This window comes from Pteropus medius, unplaced genomic scaffold (assembly GCF_902729225.1).
Source record: "Pteropus medius unplaced genomic scaffold, Ma_sr-lr_union100, whole genome shotgun sequence".
Taxonomy (NCBI): Eukaryota; Metazoa; Chordata; class Mammalia; order Chiroptera; family Pteropodidae; genus Pteropus; species Pteropus medius.
This window is the reverse complement of record NW_024352785.1, coordinates 3715678-3736885: the sequence shown is the minus strand read 5'-3', so window position 1 is coordinate 3736885 and position 21208 is coordinate 3715678. Positions and strand designations below refer to the sequence as shown.

The 21208-nt window shown below is 32.7% G+C and overlaps 1 long non-coding RNA gene and 1 pseudogene across 1 annotated transcript in view; both read right to left on the bottom strand.

Moving 5' to 3' along the window:
* The window catches only part of LOC120590794 (uncharacterized), a 538201-nt gene that overhangs the window by 98140 nt on the left and 418853 nt on the right, over positions 1 to 21208 (bottom strand). The window lies entirely within an intron of this gene.
* Positions 5522 to 5640, bottom strand: LOC120591021 (uncharacterized; annotated as a pseudogene).

Below are 21208 nucleotides of genomic sequence, written 5' to 3'. Positions count from 1 at the left end.
TTGACAAGACTCTCTTTTCCCTATTATATATTCTTGGCTCCTTTATCATAAATTAATTGACAATATACGTATGTATTTATTTCAGGACTCTCTACTTTGTTCCATTGATCTATGTGTCTGTTTTAATGTCAGTATCATATGTTTTGATTACTATAGCTTTATAATATAGTTTTAAATTAGGGAGCATGATGCCTTCAACTTTGTTCTTCATTTACAAGATTGCATTGGCTATTTGGGTCTTTTGTGATTCCACACAAATTTTAGGGCTGTTTCCTCTATTTCTGTGAAAAATGCCATTGGAATTTTGATAGTGATTGCATTGGATCCTGACCATTTTATTTCATTTCCTCTCTTTGCATATCAATTATATTTCTTTTATAAAAATGTTACTGGTTATTCTAGAGTTTGTAATATATTTTAACTCATCTAAGTCTACCATCAAATCACACTTCACAAATAGCTCCAGTATCTTTTAATAGAGTACTTCTAATTTCTCTATCCTATCCTTTATAACATTACTGTCATTCATTTCACTTATCCATATGCTATATTCATGTACTACATTGCCAGACTTTAAATAAAATATAACTCTTTTAGATCAATTAAAATTAAGAAAAATGAAAGATTTTGTTTTACCTTTATTTTTTCCTTCTCTGATGTTTTTCTTTATGTAGGCCCCCGCCCCCATTTCTGACCTATATGAGTTTTGTTCTCTTTGAAGAACTTTTAACATTTCTTGCAGAGCAGGTCTGTTGGAGATGAATTCTCTCATTTTTTGTTCATCTAATAAGACTATTTTTGCTTCACTTTTAAAAAATAATTTTAAAAGATAATTGGTGTGCCTTTTCTTTCAATACTTTAAATATTTCACTCCATTTTCTTCTTGCTTGTACAGTTTCTGAAGTAAACTCTGCTGTAATTATCTTTTTTTTCCTCTTTAGGGAAGATTTTTATTCCCTTTGGCTTCATTCGAGATTTTATTTTTGTCCTTGGTTTCCTATATTTTGAATATGATGTGCCAAAATGCAGATTTTTGGGGTATGCCCTTCTTCCTTATCTCTGATCTTCCTGGATCTGTGGTTTGGCACATTTCATTGATTTTCTAGCTCTTGGCCATTATGGAATATTTTTTTGTTCTGCTCTTTCTTTTCCTGCTATCCTTCCAAATATATATATAACGTTGCACCATTTGAAATTCTCCCACAATTTTTGTATGTTCTTTTCTTATATTTTTTTTTCTCCACTCTTTTTTCTCTTTGCATTTCAGTTTGAAAAGTTCTATTAACCTATCTTCAAGCTTACTGATTATTTCTTTGGCTGTCTTCAGTCTACTGATGAGTCCATCAAAGGTATTTTTCATTTCTCTTACAGTGTTTTTGATTTCTAGCATTTTCTTTTGATTCTTTGAGTTCTCATCTCTATGCTAGAGTTAAAAAAAATTCCCTTTTTCCAGGATCTGGTAAAGTCTTTTCAAGGCTTGTTCCTGTAACAAATGCCTGTAGTAAGCATGATATGGAAACACTTTGAGCATATTTCATAATAGTTGCTTTGCCATTCCCCCTTGCTAGAGTAAAACATACACCTTTCTTGGCTCTTCACCATGAGATTATGGCAGAGTTTATAAAGTGTAAGTGAGAGGCCTCTGCCCCCATTTTCTCCAGCCCCTGCCAAGATTGCAGCCCTAAGTTGTTTCTCAAACTAATCTACCCTCCAGCAATTTGTCAAATTTACCATTTAGTATTCCTACTACTTTATGAGTCCAGTGGCTTTTGCTCCAAGAATGTTGACCTCAGCTGTGACTCTGGATTTGCCTGTTTCTACAGATTTTGTGGTGGCAGATTGTCCTGTTTCTTCAGTTCTCCCATGGGTCCGAGAAAAGTCACTGATTTTTAATTTGTTCATCTTTTTTCTTGTCGTTTAAGTATGGAAGCAACATCTTCCAAGGTCTTTCATGTTAGAGTTAAAACGAGGAGTTCTAATTTCTATTCTTATAATAACTTTGTTAATCTTTGTTATCAGAGCTATACTGTCCTCATAAAATAACTTGGAAAGAAGTCCTTCCTCCTCTATTTCTGAAATATTTTTTGTAAGTGTAATATTTTATCTTCCTTAAATGGTTGATAGAAATTATTAAATTATTTAAGTCACGTTTTCTTTTTGGAAAAATATTTGATCATAAATTCAATTTCTTTAATAGATACAGAGCTTTTCATATTTTTCTATTTCTTCTTTTATCAGTTTTTTAAAACCAAAACTGTTTTGTCTTTTCTTTTTTAAAGGAAATGTTTCCATTTTATTGTTGAATTTACTGGCACAAAGTAGTTTTATAATATTCTCTTATTGTCTCAATGATCTGCTGCTATTTCAATTTTGCTATTGCTCATTTTATTTGTTTCTCTTCATCAATCTTCATAAAGGGTTATCAATTTTATCAATTTTTTAGGGAACCAACTTTGGGATTTATTAATTTTCCATATGTTTGTCAGTCATAGATTTTTATTCTTTATTGCTTTTTTTTTTTTTACTTTGTGTATAATTTACTCTTTTTTAAAAATCTTATTAAGGTGGTAAATTAAATAATTTGCTTTATATCTTTCTTCCCTTGTGATACTGGCATTTAAAGCTATATATTTCACTTTAAGAACTGCTTTAGCTGCATCTCATAATTTTGATGTTTTACTTTCATGATTATTCAGTTCAAAATTCCCTTGTGACTGTTATCCTGTTTTAGAAATATCTTGTTTAATTTCCAAATATCTGAGAATTTTCTATATATATTTTTATTAATTTCTAGTTAAATTCTTTGTGATCAGAGAGCATACCCTATAAGATTTAAAATCTTTTGAAATCTATTGAGATTTATCGCATATCTAGGTACATGCTTTATCCTGATAAATGTTTCATTAGCTCTTCACAAGAATTTGTTTTCTGCAGTTTTGTGTTAATGACAATTAGGCTAGAATGGTTGATAGTTTTCACATCTTTTATATTTGTACTGTTTTTACATATTTGTTCTATCTATCAGTAACTGTGAGAAGAGTGTTAAATACTCAACTATTATTGTAGATTTATCTGTTTCTCTCTTTAGTTCTGTCAGTTTTTGTTTCATATTTTCAGATGCTTTCCTATTAGGTACATATTTAAGCTTATTATATATTTTATTGATCAACCTTTTTATCATTATACATCTCTATTTCTCATAAAAGTATTTGTCTTGAACTATATCTTATTTTAATATAGACACACCAGTTTTTTAATGCTTACTGGTGCATGATATATATCTTCTATATTTTTACTTTTAATATCTCTGTCTATTTCTAATGTCCTCATTTATAGAGAACATAGAGTTGGGATTTCTTTTTTAAAAGCAGTTGTAAAATATTTACCTTTTAATTTGAATGAGTAGTCCGCTAACTTTTAATGTAATTATTGGTATGGCTGGGTTAAAGTCTATTATTTTGAACTATGCAAACCATTCGTATAATCTGTTTTTTGTTTCTTTGTTCTACTTTTGATGTCTACTTTTAGCTTAATTAATATTTCTAATTTATTTTTTCACATGCTTTTTAGCTGTGTCTTTATATCATTATTTCAGAGGTTGCTCTAATAAATACAATATGCATCTTACTCTCATTAAAATCTATAATACTGATCATTCAATAACTTGCATATCACACATCAAGTATTTAAGACTCTTACAAACATACACTTACAATCACTATTATTTGCTATAATTTGTCAAATATTTTCATTTTACATTGGTTATAAAGCTCCTTATAATTATACTATTTTCACTTTAATGTTTCACTTGTTTTTAAAGAGAAATTCACAGAAGAAAAAATGAGGTAATCATTTATATTTGCTCACGTATTTAGTATGTCTTTTGGCTCCAGTATTTTCTGATGAGAAATCAGTTATATTCATATTTGTGGTCCTCTATCTGCCATGTATTGATTTTCTTTGCCAGCTTTCATTTCTTTGTCTTCTTTTATCTCTGGTTTATAGAAATTTTATTATGATGTGTCTGGGCATGGTTTTCTTTGTATTTATTCTGGGTGTAATGAGCTTCTTGGATCTATAATTTGACTTTTTTCTCCATCAAATTGGTACAACTTCAACTATTATATCTTCAAATATTTATTTCATACCATTTTACCTCTCTTCTCTCTTTTTGGGATTCTAACTGCAGATGCTTGACTGCTTTAAATTTTCCCACAGGTCACTGAAGGGCTATTCATTTTTCTTAATTTTCATAATTCTCCATATTATTCAGACTGGATTTCAATTAAACTGTATTGAAGTTCTCTGACCCTTTCTTCTTCCATCTCTAATCTGCTGTCAAGCTCATCAAAGTTAAATTTTCATTTCAGATATTGTAATTTTTCATTCTAGATTTCAATTTTGTTCTTTTTAAAAAGTTTTCTTTCTCTTCTGAGATTTCTCATCTCTTTACTCATTACGGCCATATTTTCTTTTAAGTGTTTAAACATCTTTATAGTAGCTATTCTAAATTATCATCTGTTAATTCTGTTATTTGTATCATCCTGAAGTCTTTTTCCATTCAGCACTTTATCCCTTTATGATGAGTTATATTTTTCTACTTTTCCACCTGCTTATTAATTTTTGTCTTGATTTTAGAATTCTGTAGGTAGTTTATTATAAGTAGTATAGATTATTTAGTCTTTTTAAAAATAGTGTTGAACCTTGTTTTGACAGTTGATAATTTTCTGAGAGGCTCCTAGATTTTATCAAAGCTTGGCTTAGGCTTTGTTACTCTTAAGATATAAATTTTCTAGTGTTTCAAATGAATACCAAGGGTTTTGATGAGTTCTTTAATCTCTGGTTGGGCTAGAACTCATCTTCCAAAATGTGTAATATCTAATATCTTTGCTTCGCTCTCTATCTTGTAAGCACCATTGTCTGCTAGACCATTCAGAATCTTGCTCTTTATATGTATAGTATAGCTCTCGATCCAAAGCCCTCATACAGATTTCTGGGACCACTCTTTTTCCCTGCTCAGTTCCCTCTAATACCTCATCCCATAAATTCCAGCTGCTTCCAGCAGCCCTAAATTCTAAACTTTGCCTCCTCATTCAGGTGGGACTGCCCTGTTTCTGTTGGTCTCCAATTTCTTATGTTGCTTTAGAAAAATTGTTCTTAAACAAAAAGATTAGGTAATCATGGAACTCACTTCTGTGTTTTCTTTCTTTCAGAAGGGAAGTCCTGTACTGCCTATTGTCCAGAGCCAGGTAATAGTCACTTCATGTATTTTGTTCAGTTTTGTAGTTACTTACCATGTGTAGGTGACTCTGGTACAAGTTAATCTTTCATGTTTGGAAGCGAAAGTCTGACATTGTTATCTTTTTATATACTTTTTTATTTTTTAGGCAAGGCAACTCTTGGTTGACCTCACAGATTGCAAGGAACTTGTCAGCTTACAATCCCTTATCTATCTATCTATCTATCTATCTATCTATCTATCTATCTATCTATCTATCTATCTATCTATTATTATTTTTTATGCCTATAGCACCTGGTCTTCCTAGGTGGTTTCCTATCTAAGTACTACCCAGGCCCGATCCTGCTTAGCTTCCGAGATCAGACGGGATTAGGCTTGTTCCGGGTAGCATGGACATAGGCTTGACATTGTTATCTTTTAAAGAGAATAACTTCTTAGCAGAACTGAAAGTGGTAATTCCAATCTTGTACAAGATTAATAGATATTACATTTATTACTAGTAAGCACTGAGCACTTGAGACAACAAAACAAAGACATTTCATTGTCCTCAGATAAAGGTACAATGAGAAGTATTATCTATTTTGGTACTATGATATATATTCTTCTTTGACTAATATCTATTGTCTCATTTTGTTAGCTAAAGCACCTAAATACAAAATGCAGGCAGTGAGGTTAATAAATATTTATAATTTTTCCTTTTAGAGATTTTCAACACTATATATATTTCACAGTAGTTTTTGTATAATCAACAGAGTGGAAAAGACATGTGTTAAACATAGAATTTTACATGGCAAAGTATTTGGCATGAGATCAGGTTACAGTGACTATTTTTGAATGTAAAAAAAGGTCATGTTTCTTCATTTGATCTTAAGTGAAGACTGAAGCAGCTGGGTCCCATCCTTTTCTATTCACTCTACAGACTCAAGAGTCCTGTGTTTTAGCTGCTACTCCTAGCATTTTTTTTAATTTCAATTTATTTTTTAACTCACTCCATTTCTTCGAAATGTTTCTACATATTTTCTTCTCATTAATTGTGTTGAATATTTATTGGAGACTATGAATTCTCTTTCTTGCTTGCTTAGTATTATACATCAAAAAAGTTTTACCTTTAAAATTAAATTTTCTTAATTGACATCTCACTTTAAAAGAATATCTATTTCTTTGTCCTGTGAAATTATCTGCTGAATCAGTTCCTCCCCAATCTTTAGAGTGATGTTTCCAAAATTTCCTGTGTTTGGAGATCTAGTAGAAGTTTCTATATGCCTTATGTGATAGGAAAACTTTGAGAGTCATGTGTTCTGAATGAAACCATGAAAGCTTATATTAATAGTTTCAACTTTCACCAAAGTAAAGCAATAAAGACATCATGTTTCACAGTATTTCACTTAGTAATCCGGTGCCCTGTACTATTAATGTATATAAATCACTTGTTTGCCAAAAACAATGGATGTCTCTTCTTCGACTGGATAATTTGTAATTGTGCATTTGATACTCTATGCAAATGGTTGACACCTTTATGTCATTATAACTCAAGCTGGTTGACTCCCTCTGTTCAAGTCCCTTGTGGCCCCAGTGAGCCAGAGTGACTCATTATTGCCAGGGTTAGAAAAAGTTTTTTTTATGTATTCAACATTAACTTTCACTCATTTTTACATCCTATTCTCCTCTACCACCTGGAGTTCTTTCCCTTTCAAATTCTCTTCAGGAAATATTACTTATTATTCATCTATACTTGATTTTCATATAAGGAAAATTTGAGCTTGAGAAAGATTTGATATACTTATTTGTCTCTATTGTTTAAAGACTTAGAAAAACATTCTATTTTTGGAATAACTATTCCAAAAATCTATTAAGCATTTAATAGATGATCAACGAGTTTTTGTTTTATGAGTAAGTAATCTTAAGTTTTTAGTCACTTATTCATACTATCCATGCACTTCTAATTGAACTTTTGATTTTCTTTTAATTGCGTTTTTGTAATTGCAATTATTTTCCATAGTTCATATGCAAATCCTGGCTTTTATAATGACTTTTTTATATGTAGCATTCATTTTTACTTATAATTTAGAAAACTTAGATGTCAAAATTTGATAAAAATGCAAACAGCCAAAGTGGCAAAATATGAATAAAACATACTGCAGTTGTGATTTCTAAAAGTTAATGTTTTAGAACTTAAGTTTATTAATCTTCTGAAAGAGAATTTGCTAACTGGTATATTACTGGACCTGGAGGACTCCAAAAATTTAAAGACAAATTAAGTAATTTCTCCACCTTAAATTGGTTTTAACAGAAGATTAAGAAAAAAATGAGATCGGCTATTTGTAGAGTCTTCATAGTTCAGCCATCCTGTGAAGTTTAAAATAACTTGAGAGGTTTTTTAAAAATCATTTTAAAGATATTATCTTCATAACATTTTGGGTCTTGGTAATTTTTATGGGTATGCCTGTCAGTAAGAGGTTAACACTGGTCACTATTGTAAAACCAACTACTTGAGATGATACTGAATTGTCTTATGAGAGCTGATAAAAATTAAATGTTAAAATATCGTTTTGCAACCCCAAACTCACATATCCAACAGCCTACACCACAACTTTCCATATTCATAACTTTACCCAACCAAAACTAAACTCCCTATACTATGCCCCTTGTCCAAAAGCTGTAACTGCTGTGATTTTCTTCACCTGTTTTTGTTTTCAAACACTGACATCATCCATAACTCTTCTCTTTCTCTATATCCTAAGTCCAACTCAATTGAAAAGCCTCTTGACCCTATCTTTGATATGCCTGGAATCTGGTGTCTCCACTGTCACTACCATAAATTACATCACTGCTTACCTAGATTATTGAAATAATCTCGTATTCCTTGAATAAAGTTATTTATGGTTACTATATCTAGGCACTGTGCTTAGTTTCCATAATTACCTTAAAAGATGATTACTAGCTCAATTTTGCATATTAGGCAACTGAGACATTAAAAAATAATTTCCTTAAGATCACACAGTGTGTAAATCACAGAGCTAGTATTTTAACTCAATTTGCTTAATTCCACATCAAGATTTACAACACTACTACAATGTTTAATCTTTGTGGTACTCTTAATTCTCGTAAATACAAAACTAGAGCAAAGTTAAGATAAAAACTACACTATTAGAATTTTTTCATAATATTTATGAAATCTAGAAGGTAAACAAAAATTTTAAAAAACAAATGCTAAAACTCAAAAGTAATTGTGATACAATTAAAATGGCAATTTTAGGTAGATAATAAAAGTAATTGTTTTACTTATTTATCTTTGTTGTGCAAATGGCAGGAACACTGAAATATCTGTGATTTTATTCTACTTGTAAGCTAACAAGTGTGTCTACCTGAGTTTCACAGATGCTTTCAGAAGACATGAGAATCCTGGGTTAGGAGTTATGGTAAAATCATTTATCTTTTAGGACTAGCCTTGGAAAAATCTTTCTTGTATTAGTATACTAGGATATTTTAACAACACATAAATATCTGTGGCTTAAATGAAATAAGGGCAATCTAATTTCAGCTTCACATCTAACCTGGTCAGAAATAAAGGTTAGGAGGACACTTTATACTTTTTATAGATTTACAAACTTAATTAGAGTCTTCGTGCTCAAATGAGAGAGTTTGAGTAATGTCCCTGAATACCCAGAGCACAAACAGGAGAATAGATCTTTTTTTTTTTTTTTTGCTACTGAGGTTGACATAGCCATAAGTAGATTCAGTCATCTTTGCTTTAACAAAATATTTTGTCCAAAGCATAATTCCAAAGCCACATTTCAGATATATTTCTTGAGTCCAATTTTTTAGATAAAACTAAAGTGGAATTTTGAAAAGTATCAGTAAAAATGTTCATTATGTGTATCTTGATTTGAGTGATGTTAATCAATGCAACGGTTATGATAAGGCTTCTGAAGGGATTGGCAGGCCTTTTCTCCATTCTTCATCCATTCCTTCCTGGGAAGTTTCCTAGTTATAACACTAATCTTTATGCGGTGAAGCAATTACAGTTTTTATTTTATGTTTTTATTAAGGAGTGTGCATGTGAAAGTCTAAAATGTCAAAGAGATGATTCGAAAGGCTTTCCACAAACAGTTTCTTTTTTATGCCGCATAATGTCTGATGTGGCATTGTTGGAAGAATGTAATTTTTAAATAGTCAATTTAGAAAGATTTTTTATCCTGAACCTAATTACAGTCTTAGGTTCTAAACCCAGTAAGTAAAATCTATGGATTGACTACATCAGACTAATTTAAATATCATTTTGGCGAATGATCTCCATTCCAAGTATAATTATTTTCCCTTTATTCTATTACTTACTAATACTCTAGCTTTTTAAAATCAAGTAATGGTATTGGCAGAAAAACAGACATAAAGACCAGTGGAACAGAATCGAGAGTCCAGAAATAAACCTATGTTTATATGGGCAAATAATTTTCGACAAAAGAGCCAAAAACATACAGTGGAGGAAGGAAAGCCTCTCCAATAAATGGTGCTGGGAAAACTGTAAAGACACCTGAAAAAGAATGAAACTAAGCTGTTTTCTATCAAAACACACCAAAATTAACTCAAAATATATTAAGGACCTGAATGTAAGACTGGAAACAATAAATTGCCTAGAAGAAAACATAGGAACTAAACTCAAGGACCTTGGACTTAAAGAGGAATTTATGAATTTGAACTCAAAGACAAGAGAAGTAAAAGCAAAAATAAGTGAATGGGATTACATCAAACTAAAAAGCTTCTGCACAGCAAAAGAAACCATCAATAAAGTAAAGAGACAACCATCCGAATTGGAAAATATATTTGCAAGCAATGTCTCCGATAAGGGCCTAATATCCAAAATACACAAAGAACTCATATAACTCAATAACAACAAAAAGACAAACAAACCAATTAAAACATGAGCAGAGGACCTAAACAGACACTTCTTCCAAGAAGACATACAAATGGCCAACGAACATGAAAAGATGCTCGACATTGCTAGCTATTAGGGAAATGCAAATCAAAACCACAATGAGATACCATCTTACACCTGAATAGCTGTTATCAACAGGACAAGTTAATAACAAGTGTTGGAGAGGATGTGGAAAAAAAGGAACCCTCATACACTGCTCGTGGGACTGCAAATTGGTACAGCCACTATGAAAAACAGTATGGAGCTTCCTCAAAATCCTAAGAATTGATCTACCATATGATCTAGCAATCCCTCTACTAGGTATTTACCCTAAAGACTTAAAATCATGTCTTAAAAAAGATATTCACACATCAACATTCATAGCAGCATTATTCATGGTGGCCAGGACGTGGAAGCAACCAACGTGTCCTAAAATAGATGATTGGATAAGAAAGCTGTGATATGTATATACAATGGAATATTACTCAGCCATAAGAGGAGATGAAATACTGCCTTTTGCAACAACATGGTTGGACCTCGATGTAATCATGCTAAGTGAAATAAGCCAGAGAGAAAAGTTGAAAACCACATGATATCACTTATTTGTGGGATATCGACCTAAAAGCAACAAACAAACAGGACAAAGACTCATGGACAATAGACTAGTGGTTACCAGAGGGTGGGGGGGCAGGAGAGAGGTAGATGGGGTAAAAGGGGTCAAATATGTGGTAACACAAAAAAATCTGACTATGGGTGGTGAACACACAATGCAATATATACATGCCTTACTGTTGAATTGTATACTTGAAACTTACCGGATTTTGTCAACCAATGTCACCATAAGAAAAATAAATTAAATAATAAAATAAAGTATATTAGTTCTATTTTAGCTTTTTCTTGCAAAATATTAATTGAGATTTAAATTTATAAATAATTTGTGCTGGATATACTGTTAAATTTGAAAATGTTTATTCTGTGTCTGAAGAATAGCTAACAGAGCTATTCTTTGAAGACATTCTATAATTCTCTCTTTGACCTCCAAGACTGCCCAATGATAGATTATTTTTACTATCTGACAGGCTGCTATTCTTGCTCATTAATGTTTCAACTCTTCAGAAACACAAATCTACTCTTCTGCTTAAAGTTCATCTGTATTATGTTTTATCCTCTATGCCCCCTCTTTTTTTGTTGGTTTGACCTAGTTTTAGTTGTTTATTTATTACGCAGAATACTTCATAGATTCCCCATGCCATTTGACATTTATGTATATATAGATATATATTAAATTGGATTGGAATATTTTTTGCCTTTTATGCATCAGAGATGTTGTTTACTTATGTGAGAGTATACCGCCCAATTTTAAGAAGAGAATCCTCTTCTTAAAATTTTGTTTTGCAATTTTTAAATTGATTCCTCCAATGAAAATTTATAATTACTTTCTTGTTACCTTAAAAATATCACAAAGAAGTCATGAGTGGAATAGGAGTAAGCTTATAAATTAATTGAGAATTACTGATACTTTATAATATTTAGTCTTTGAATTTGGATGTTTTAAAGAATATAATATCTAATAATGAAGAGCTCACAAACCAATGGATAAATTAAAGATTATTGGAATTAAATGAATTGTAAAAACTTGAGAAAAAATATTTTAAATTTTTTTAAAAAATCAATTAACTGTGGGGAAGAACTTAGATCTTCAATTCAAACGTTCACATATTCCAGATGAACTAAAGATTTAAATAATAAAAACATATCTCACAAGAAAAAACTTAAGAAAAAAGTTATTTTATAAGCCCTCTAAATGGTAGAGAATCACTAAGCAGGTAAGTGATAGGACTGGTGAAGGAAAATGTCAGCAGTTCTGACAATCACAAAAATGAAAAACATTCTTAAATGCTATTTCACAAAGCCAAACTGGAAAAAGACATGCAGCCAAATAAGAGTAGTATAATTATTACATGAGATATTTAAACTGATAAATACTATAATCACATTAGATAAATGAGCAGAAGACATGAACAGATAATTCACAAACAATTAAATTTACTGAAAATTGTTTTATGGGCTAGCCTATGGTCTAACTTGGAAAATATTTTGTGCTTGAAAAGAATGTATGTTCTGGTGTTGTTGATATAGTATTGTATAGTACTGGTTAAGTTGTTCAGGTGGTTGTTTTAGTTGTTAAAATCTCTCATATATTTACCAATTTTAGCTTTATCAGTTATTAGATTGTGGTATTGAAGTCTCCAAATATAGTTTTTGAATTATCTACTTCTCCTTTCAAGTATGTCATGTGCTTTTTGGGTGCTGTTGTTTGGTGCATATACATTAATAACTTATTTCTACTATCTCCTTATCATTTTGAAATATCACTATTTATTTCTAATAAATGCTTTTGCCTTAACATCATTTTATATAGTATTATTGTAGCCACACCAGCGTCTTAATGATGTGTTTGCATGGTATCTTTTTTTCCATCCTTTTACCTTTATCCTATTTGTAACTTTGAAACTAAGGTGTGTCTCTTGTAAAGTTGGGTCCTGCTTTTTTAATCTGTTTAATAATGTCTGCCTTTTGATTGCAGCATTTATTCCATTAACATTTAATGTAATTATCAAAAATAAATTGATGACATTTTTGGCTTTTATAATTAAACTATGGTATACCTAGACATGGCTCTCTTTATGTTCATCCTACTTGGAGTTTTTAAGCTTCTTAATTTTTTCATTAATGTTTTTCATCAATTTTGGGGTGTTTAGGCTATTATTTCTTTGACTTTTTTTTCCTGACTCTTTCTTCTTTTGGGACATCCACTGTGCATATGTCAGTATGTTTGATGTTGTCTCACTAAAGAACTGCTCATTTTACTTCAATATTTTTTCTCTGTGCTTTTCAGATTGGATCATTTCTATTGATTTATCTTCAAGTTCGCTGAACTTTTCCATCATCTTGAATCTGCTTTTGAGACCATCTAGTGGGGGATGGAAACAGCTCCAGGCCAGAAGGCCTCAGTCTTCCAACATTCTTATTCAAAGTTTCAGCAATTCTTCATGAATAAGCACCTCTCAATTTATTGTTTGGTTCAGAGTTCTTAAAGGGTTATTTCTGACCACGTTGTCATTTTATAATTATTTTTTTGTGAGGAAGATTTGTTAACCACTTCATGTCACAATAGCCAGAAGTCCTGCCTCAACATCATTAAATTAAGCTGCTTAACATGCATTTTTAAAATAGTTCAACTGCACTAAGAAAGGTAAATTAAAATGATAATGGGGTATTGTTTTGCCTACAAAATTAGCAAAGATCGAAAACTTGAGAATAATGAATATTGGCAAGAATTTAGGAATATAGGCATTCCCATGTTTTCCTAGGTATGCTGTAATCAAGAACATTTATTTATTTCTCTTTTATTTATTGTTTCCTTGAATCTATATTTATAAAATGTTTTAAAATTGTTCCTTAGATTTTTTAAAAAATGTTAAAATTAACACATTTAAAGAATAATTAATAGAGTATATAGTAAAAAGCAAGTCTTTCTCCCAGGATTTTTCATCCTCTCCCTGGAGGCAATCATGGTTATCTCTTTCTTGTGAATATTTCCAGAGATATCCTATGTATATATAAGTTTAAGTGTGCATAATATAAGCTTTAAAAAAAGCCAGATACTTAAATATTCAATACACTTTGTCTCCAGGTTGTGTTTATCATTAAGAAAATGTTTTGGTGATCACGACTTGTCAATATATGGAGATATTCTGCAACAAAATCCTTTACAATTTTCATATCAGGGAAATTACAGAATTTTATTTTTTAACCACTTGCTACTTTTCCATACTTAAATCTTTTTTCTATAATAGACATTTATTAATTTTATAATTGTAAAATAGACTTTATTATTAAATATGTATATCCTTGACTCATTAATTTTACTTCTATAATAGTAAGTAGGAAATAATTACACATGAAAAAATTACATGTAAACAAGTTTATAGATGAATATTAAAATCAAGGTTTTAACTAAATTTTAAATTTACTATGTACAATATAGCTCATTCATTTTAAACATATTTAAGTAGCTGTCAAAATTATGAAAAAATTATAATAGCTAATATTTTATTGAATACTATTATTACATGCCAGGCACTATTCTAAAATCTTTAAATGTATTACCACTCTTATTACAAAAATAATTTTGTGAGATGGGCACTTTTATTTTTCTCCATTTTAGAGATGAGAAAACTGAATCATAGGAAAATTAAGTAACTTGCCCAATGAAAAGTTCATAATGATATGCAAAAGTACTTATGTTGTCATAGGTCAGGTTCCCCAGGGAAAGAACTTTGAAGTTATGAAGGAAAAGGGGTTACCCATGAAATCAACACCAGAGAGGAAGCGGAGGAAATAAAATTTGGCTGAGAGAAGAGTTAAAATGTGATGCAGATGTAATGTGGTCATAATTAAGGCCTCTGCAGACCCTGCAGGGAGCCATAGAGCTAGGGTAGCTCTTCAGAAAAGTCCTGAATTGAAGTAAGGCCTTTACGTCCCTTCAATGAACAGTCACTGGTGAATGGGTGTGACAGCAGAGGAAGAGGGTAATTTTGGCAAGCCAGCTTTCTCTGTCTGAGCGCAAGTTTTCTGAGAATGCCTCAGCTGAGCACGGCCACCTTCCAACTCTCTTAGCATTTGATGAGACTAGTGCTTCAGTCCTGAATGGGGGGATCTAGATGCTATGCACAGTATCTACTGCATATACAATAATAAGTCTTTGTAAGTCCATATATATTTATATTTTTATCCTACATGTGTGTGTATATCACATGGACATATACATTTATAAATAAGAAAAGAAAATACGCTTTCATAATAAGAAACAAGTAACTCTTTTTTATAATTTAAATCACTTCTAAGTACAAATACTTTATTTTAAAATAAAAGTACACTCTCAAAACTCCCTTCATCCAGATGAATTGAAAAAAAATTCAGGTTTGTAAGATTTTTCTAATGCACATATTGGAGTATATAAAAGCTATCTCAAAGAATAGAAGCCAGGGCTTAAAAGACTATTAGTTCTATATTTGAATAAGAGGAATAACTACAATCATATGTCAGGTACTTAAATATGTGTTCTTTGAAAGTTTTATATAATGAAATATAACTTACTTATTACTGTCAGGAAGTTCTGTAATCAGAATAATCCTTTTCGACCAAAAACTTCAGACAAAATTCATTCAGAGTTAGGTAGTAAGAAATTTTGACCATAAGTAATTTGCTTTTTGAGTTATTCTAATAGATTTTTAAAATATCAGCTTTTCATTTCTTCATTTTTGCAATCGCTTCTAACAACTGCCAGCCAGAAGTGTGCAAACAGTGGGGAAGCATGCACCTGCCTTCTCACTGCACTTTTCTGTCTTATTCTCTAAGTGAAGTTTGGATCGGATAACCTCTCATGTCCTTTCAAACTCTGAAGTTCTAGGACATCTTTCCTTCCTAAGTAACAAGTGGTATCTCAGAAACAATCTTACTGTAAACATAGTTTTGTGGACTTTTATTTTCTGATTTTACCTTTGTTCGTTTTAAAGTACAGGCACCTCCTTGGCCTTGGGTCTTTTCTCAACGGAGAAGAGCTCCTCAGTCTTAGCACTATTGACATCTGGGGCTAGGTAATTCTTTGTTGCAGGGAGGAGGGTGGCTTGTGTATAGTCGGATGTGTAGCAGCACTCCTGGTCTCTATCCACTAGAGGCCTGTAGCACACCTCTTAAATTGTGATGGCCAAACTGTCTCTAGATATTGATAAATTTCCCACAGGAACAAATTACCCCAGATGAAAATCAGTGCATTAGATTCTCTCCATTTGGATGGAATTCTACTTTCCAAAAGAGCCATCTTACTTTTAAACTTGAGAATTTCACTCCATAATACCTCTTTTAGTAATTCATAAAGATATTAATGTTAATTCCAAGTAAGGAAAGGGCAACATAATCCCTCATTTCAATTACCACTAAGCTTTTATCATTGTAGGGATATAGTCAGAGGTTATATACAAACATTTACAGTTTTAAAAACAGGTGTATTATGTCACTCTGTCTCTATTTCAAACATTAACAGTCAACTCTTTCATAGAATTTTAGCACTATCAAACTACTTCAAACCTGAAATAACAAGGGTGAGATAATTTCCTTTATCTTCTTTCAAAAAGATACAGTGTTCCCCTCTATAAATTTAAAATGTTTTTAAGTGTCTTCTCGGTAGAGAGTAAGAAGAATTAAACTTTTATTATTCTGTGTATTTACTGATCACACCACTGTTGGTGATAAAAATCTCTGCTGTCAGAAGAACTTGTTTATTACTTTTTCCTGTTCTAATTCTTGTACCCTTTAACCTGGAGGCCACTAGTATTCAAGTGAAATAGCTAGCAGGGCCCAGAGGGACCCCTGACAAATTTGTTTGGGTGGTAGTGCACGTGTGCATGTGTGTGATGTCACCATACATCTAGTCATCCAGTACTTTTTTTTTTTTTTCGGTGCAGGAGACAGATGTCCACACCCTGATAATCTTTTCTGATAACCCTGTGACTACAAATTGACTTGCTACCTATGATAAAGTGAAAAGGAGGCTGAGTCAGATAAAGAGGAAATGAAATAGAGTCTATAGAGAAGAAAATGAGCACAAAGTCAATAGGTGAGGAAGAAGGCTGCTGCAGTGATTCAGGATTATTTGATCAATGCAGGGGAAAATGGAGGGGAAAATAGCAAGCAACCCAGTTGTTCAGTACTCTATCCACAAATCAGTCAGAGAGCTGTCTGTGAAATGATTAGCTATTTCAGTATTGAGTGGGTAATGCTATAGTGAGAAGAGCAAATGTGAATGAACCAAAACAATTCAAGTCACAAGACAATTGTGTGGATAGATAGTATTTAGACCAACTATATACTAATAACAACAAAAATAGTGTGAAATTATGATTTTAACATTTTTGAAAACATCACTACCCTTCAACATCATGTACATTTGGCATTAATTTTAGAATAAACAGTAAATTAAAGGGAGAGCAAAGGCAAATGACAAAAGAGGTAAGGCTTCCTTAAAAGTATAAGCATAGTTTTAAAAATGAATAAGAAGGCATATGTCAGAAGAAAGAGAGAGCTTGAACAAGATGGTTATTCTGAAGCAGACAGACCTTTGTGACTCCTCTGAAACCTGCCAATAACTAATAGTTGCCCCTTGGGTCTTCTTAGGGTCTCTTAACGATCATCTTTTGAAAGTAGTGTTTGCTTTTTTTCAAGTCCAGCTCAGGAATATGTTCTAACTAAATTTATTTTTTTGCTATGTCAGACTTAAAAAGAGCTGCTTTGTTTTGGTTTCTCATGAGTTTTGAAATATTTTCATCATATGCCTGAAGATATGTTTTACACAGCAGGTGTTAAGGATCCAATAAGGTCTGTTGGACAAATGATTCATAAATATGTGTTCACACGCTGTACAATAGTTGAATAGAACCACACAGATGGAGCCACCCTATTCTATTGAGGAAGTGGTATGTGTTTTCGTAAAAACTGTGATACACATGGTTTTTAGCCAAGGAGCCAGACTCTGAGAAAGTTTTTGGAATAATTTACTTATGTTGTACTGATTTGTGCAGTGGGAGCGTGATGTAAATATACCCTTATTACATATTACAGAAAGGCCTGGAGGGTCTTAATAAAAAAAATTTGAGGCATTTAAGGGGAACTCTGGTAAGAATACAGATGAAATGAGTGCTACTGATGAAAAAGATGTTATTTAGTATTTTAAAATGATGGAGATTAAGAAGTAAAGCTTTGCTACTTGGGTGAAGGATATGTTTTAAATCATATAGAGAGTGACTAAAAACCAGCTTTTGATTCTGATACATCTATTTTATACAAATGTCACACTGGTGAGCAGGAGACATAACTGTTTTCTGAATGCCTAGGCAATGGGGCTATCTAGGACTTCTCTCAGTCATGATCAGTAATTCAAATGAAAGGGTTTTGGTACTCACGCACTGCATCTCATGAAGCACCTTTCTGATGATGATGGGATATTTAGAAAGCATGAAAGACCCTGCCCCACCATTCACACAAAAACACTCTTTTGTTTGTCCTCACATCTCCCAGGGTATTTTCATCATCATTCACAATGATGGGAAATTAGTGAAGAGGCTCATAGAGCTTGACTTGAGAAGGACTTCAAATCCTAGGAGGAGCAGTTCTAATCTTATTCTACATGCACGGGGTACCCATTAAGCAAAGGAGTGGCAGGATCACAGCTGAGCTTTGAGAAGATGATGCCAGTAGAACTAAGAAGAAGGCATTTGAGGAGTGAGAATGAACACAGTGGGATTATGTAGTGGCATTCTTCCTCAGTCAGCCAGCTGTACACATAAATCCACTGAATGACTGATAAACGCAGGCTGTAGATGCTCCCAAGCTGCATTTGCTTAGGACACCCTTGCTCGTTCCATACCCACTTAACCCAAACTTAAGTTCTTAGTTCCTGCCTCTTGCTTTTGGATTGTCTTTATGCCAATTCCCAGGCCTTTGGATGAGTCCTGCCCATCTCCTGGAAGGCTATCCACCACATACAACCTCTGGCCAGTCATTTGGATTGTTCTTCAGCCTCAAACCCCAAGTGGTGAGATAGGATTTGAATGATTATCATGATCTTTATATTCTGACTGAGAGATAATGAGGATTACAGCAGGGAGTTAATGACTAGAAGGATTTTAGAGTCAGAGAAATAGTTTTTGGTAACTACTGTAATTTAGTATGAGGAGCAGGGTAAGCAGAAGCAAACCTGTGATTGTGGCCTTGAAGCATCTAGAGCAGCAGTCCCCAACCTTTTCGGCACCAGAGACCGGTGTCCTATGAGAATCTAATGCCTGATGATATGAGGTGAAGCTGAGGTAGTGATGCTAGCACGGGGGAGCAGCTGCAAATACAGAGGAAGCTGTGCTTGCTCACCCGCTACTCACCTCTTGCTGTGCAGCCCAGCTCCTAACAGGCCATGGACCAGTAGTGGTCCTCAGCCTGGGGTTTGGGGACCCTTGGCCTAGAGGATTGTGATAATTGAGATATGGAAGACACAAGAGCAATAGGGTTTTTAAAAATTTTTAGCATGTTAAGTTTGTTTACCTGTGACATATTTTTGTGGAGTTATACGAGCAACTCTCTTGGAAGACACATGGCAATGAAAGTGCTTCTTAGAACTGAAATCTGAAACAACTGCAGTGGTGATACTTGCCACAAGAAAGAGTAGAGTAGGAAGACAGAGGGCCAAAGATGAATACTTGAGTTTCATTCACACTTAATTGGTTATCAGAGGGAACTAAACCAGCAAAGAAATTCAGTGATGATTCAGAAAGGCATAAGGAGGGGGAGAAGTGTGGAAAGAAGGAAAGTGGAATGCTATTTCCTTATTCTTCTTAATAAAAAGTGTATAAAATCATCTGCTATAGAAGGAGCCAAGAATGAAATACACTGGCTTGGCATTTTCCAGAATAACTTATTGTTTGACTGTTTTTCTTAGTTAATTGCACTTCTTCATGGTTAATTGTGTTCTGTTAGCTTGAAAGTAAAGGCCAATAAAAGAATAAAGCACAGTTCCCACTGAGCACAGGTGAAGGCAAGCCTTTGATTAGGGACTATAACTCTAGCTTAAGTGTTTGTCACTATTTTTGACTTGCTTGCTGGATTCATAATTTACATGAAAATGGCTAATAGGTGTGCAGCTGCTGGGTTCCTCAGCTGGCCACTTGGTGTTTTTGGAAGCTTCGTTTCAGTGAATTCTGGAAATGCTTCTTCCAGACTCCTCACTTGTGGCTTCCTACTTTAGCTGCCTATATAATTACTTGCTTGGAACCACATTGCTCTTTATGATTTAAATGGTCCAAATTAGTAGATTTGTATTTTGATTGGTATTGGTGGGATTTTAATTATTAGTGATATATTTCTGTTCATTAGGTCTTTATGTGAAAGTGATGAAATTTCCTAAGAAATCATTCATATGCTTTTATCTTTTGAACATGAAGGAAACATGTATGCATAAGTGTGTATGAGGGAGTGAGGGAGGGAAGAGGGGAGAATGAACATTGAAAGTACTTTGATGGATTTTCAGTTCAGTCCTTTTGGGACTATAAACAATTTTTCAACCACCCAGGTGTTCTGATGACACTATAATCAGCTTTTTTAAAAAATTCATTCTTAGTATTAACTATTACTTCTGTCCTGGATAAGTTAATACTATTACCAGAGGGTATGATTTAGAAAACTGATGACTACTGGACCTTATGGAAATTAGACTCACTTACTCCTTTTCCTTTATATGTGAGAATAAGGGTTTGTTACTATAAACAACAAAACATTCACATACCACCAAAGGATCCCTTTCTTCAAAAAAGCATCCAGGTTTGCATGACATGTACATTTGTTGAACTAGAGTTGGTATTAATATCACTTTAAGTACTAAAATATTTAATATGAATGAAAATTATTTACCTATAAAACCATGTATTGGTCAGAGATCTTTCCATGTGTGATTAGTAATCATGCTCAACTAACATCACTAATATTTTAGAATTAGAAATAATATAAATAATATTAATATGTATAGTGAAAGCAAATATCATATTCACGTCTTATTAATTATATATTGGTCTTATATAGTGGGGTAAGAGAAAAAGAATCAATGACGAAAAATATAGTATTTGCCTGAGCAACTGGGAGAATGATACTTCTACTTAATGGGAAAATATGGGGGAAGAGAGGTTGGGGTGAGAAAAATCTGGAGTTTACTTTTGCACATTTTAATTTTGTAATGATTATTAAATGAGTATGTGAAGTTTAGCTCCATAAAGGTCTGGACAGTTGTACTTACAGCAGAATTTCCATTACTTTTATACAGTATTTCTTGAATAAATGACTGAAAGGAGTTCAGGGAAGAGGACCAGCTTGAAACAAATTTTGCCATTGTCACCATATAGGTTATATTTAAAGTCAAAAGTCTGGATGAGATCACTAAGGAAGAGACCACAACT